This window comes from Citrus clementina, unplaced genomic scaffold, assembly GCF_000493195.1.
Source record: "Citrus clementina cultivar Clemenules unplaced genomic scaffold, Citrus_clementina_v1.0 scaffold_1, whole genome shotgun sequence".
In the NCBI taxonomy this organism is placed as follows: domain Eukaryota; kingdom Viridiplantae; phylum Streptophyta; class Magnoliopsida; order Sapindales; family Rutaceae; genus Citrus; species Citrus x clementina.
In genome coordinates this window covers 7,195,148-7,197,930 of record NW_006263303.1, presented here as the reverse complement: position 1 = coordinate 7,197,930, position 2,783 = coordinate 7,195,148, and the positions used below count along the sequence as shown (strand labels likewise).

The following is a 2,783-nucleotide window of genomic DNA, read 5'->3' as shown; positions in this document are numbered from 1 at the left end:
ACTGGGATATCAACATTCTTGCCAGACCTCAAACTAATTATTTCGCAGTGTTCTTTGATCTCTCTCCTAGGGTCTTCTGTGTTGTTAGGTAGGCTTCATTGAGTTCTGCTGCTCATTATTGTAGCTAGTTGTCCCATTTGGTTCTCAAGGTTTCTCAAGGACACAGCTTGACTCTGCATAATTGCTTCATTCTTTCCAATATACTCCTTGATCAGTGCTTCTAGTAAAGTGATTGGATCCTGACTAATATGCTTTTGCCCTTGACTTTATTGATGAAAATCAGGTGGTTGTGTGTTTCTACTAAGTCTATTCAATGCTGGAGCATTTCGATTCTGACTGCTCCATGAGAAATTTGGGTGTTGTTTCCAACCTGGGTTGTAAGTATTTGAATATGGGTTGTTCTGAGGTTGTCGATTGAAGTTACCCACATAGTTTACTGAAGCTGGATTTCTAGGACAGTTATCAAAATCATGTTCTTCACCACAATAGACACAAGAAAGTTCAGTAACTTGCTTTACTGTTGCTGGAGCAACTGTCATGACTTTTACCATGTTAGTCAATGAGGTTACTTGTGCTGATAAGACTGTAATTGCATCAATGTTATGTACCCCTGCTAATCTTCTTGCTGCTGGTTGCCTAGCTGAAGGCCACTGGTAATTATTGTTGGCAATTCTTTCCAGAATTTCATAAGCTTCAGTGTAAGATTTGGATAACAAAGCTCCATTTGCTGAAGCATCCACCATTAACCTTGTACTCGGATTCAACCCATTGTAGAAAGTTTCCAATTGAATACAACAAGGGATACCATGATGAGGACACCTTCTTAGCAATTCCTTGAATCTTTCCCACGCCTCGTATAAACTTTCATCTTCAAGTTGATGGAAGGAAGTAATCTCATTCCGTAGTTTTGCATTTTTTTTTTGTGGGAAATATTTCATTAGGAATTTATCAGTCAATTTATTCCATGTAGTAATGGAATTAGAGGGTAACGAATTTAACCATGCTCTTTCTCGATCTCTTAAGGAATAAAGGAAGTGCCTCAGCCTTAAGGCATCTTATATTGCTCCAGCAATCTTGAAAGCATCACTTACTTCCCAGAACAATTTAATATGGAGATGACGATCTTTATTAGGCAATCCATTGAATTATCCCACTGTTTGTAACATTTGAAACATCACTGGTTTCAACTCAAAATTTGTTGCTTCTATCTCAGGTCTGATTATCCCAGGGTGTACAACTTGCGGGGTTAGTACAGCGTAATCTCTTATAGCTCTGTCTCTGTCATCACCCATGTAAATAATATTGTTGTTGCCTGGCTATCTCCCGTTGGCATGTTCATTCTGCTCTTCTTGAATGTTGACTGGTTGTAGAAGCCCGTGAGGATTCAAATTTTGCGCATCCTGTAAATTATTCATGCTTGAAGCAATTTCTGAATTCCTTTGTTCTCTTCGTAGTCTCCTGACTGTCCTTTCAATTTCAGCATCAAATTGGAATGCCACAGATCTGTCTTTGCGCATCCATATACCGATCTGCCAATAAATAGAATGAATCAAATCAAATTTGGCGCTATCACGATTTATTTCACACTTCAAAACTAAACAATCAATCCCCGGCAACGGCGCCAAAAACATGTTGATTGATTTCTATAATCAATTATTATCAATACCAATATGCAAGTATACACAACAAGTAATAAAGTGATGAGTATTCAAGATCGTCTCCACAGGGATTGATGTTACTCTAAAATACTAAAGCAATCACAATAGTGCAAATCAACTAAAGACCGAAACAAATAATTGTCAAATAATTCTATCGTAACTAATAATTGCGAGAGTTGGGAATAAAACATTATTGTAATGAAATAAACTAAGTTAAATGTGTCTAAGATTCAATTGAGAATATAGTAGTTGAATTATTAAACTCTCCTAATGGGGTGACTGTTATTTACCAAATTAGCACCAGTTGTCACAATAAGTGCTGCAGCAATGGGTAGAATAAATATGCATCTGCAGCTATCGCATGTTGGAAATCTCATATCTTTAAATCTACTAACAATGATCAGTTGCTCATATATTTATGGTACGGCATTATAACATTTAATCTCTCCACCCTACAAGGTGAACACCTATGTCTAGAGTGACACAAATCTTAACTTCAAGTATTGCCCTTATGGGATTCAAGGTAACCTAATCCAGGAAACTCGACTTAAGAACAAGTAATACTCTAATAATATCCGCTAAAACGTGTCATTTTGCTGCTCTATCTTAACTGTAACTATTAAATGGGTGGTCAACCGAAATAACAGTTGTATTCATAAAAACTACTAGAGTATAATGCTACAGCGTTACCATAACAACATAAAAGAACAGTCAAGAACTCATTGGATTATTTGTCATTCAACTACAAGTAAATTTAGTTCATAATCTGGATGAGAAAAATAAACACAAATATATTGATCTCGGAATATATTCAAATAATTCAAAGAAGAAGAGAAAATATAAGTTGAGCACGATGAAAGACAAATAACTCTGCACGGTTCTTTTCTTTGTTTCCGAATAGCACTCCTCAATCTGATCTCCTTCTTCTTGCCTTTGTAATTATTTTTTATGATAATTCCTCGCACGCCTCCTTTTATATTGCAAATTAGGGTAGAAGACCCGAAGTCCATATGCGTGTGTGCGTTTAAATTAAGAAACATGCATATCGCGATTTTATGGCTGACCCACGCTTTAAGCTTTATCCCGCATTGCTTTCTGATTACTGCAGCACTGGTTGCCTTAGCA

The 2,783-nt window shown here is 36.6% G+C and overlaps 1 non-coding gene across 1 annotated transcript; it reads left to right on the top strand.

Annotated features, from left to right (window-relative positions):
• The first annotated feature begins 801 nt into the window (after positions 1 to 801).
• On the top strand, positions 802 to 908 carry LOC112096016. The gene has a single exon (XR_002904176.1). It is a non-coding gene; the product is annotated as a small nucleolar RNA R71 (small nucleolar RNA).
• The last annotated feature ends 1,875 nt before the right edge of the window (positions 909 to 2,783 follow it).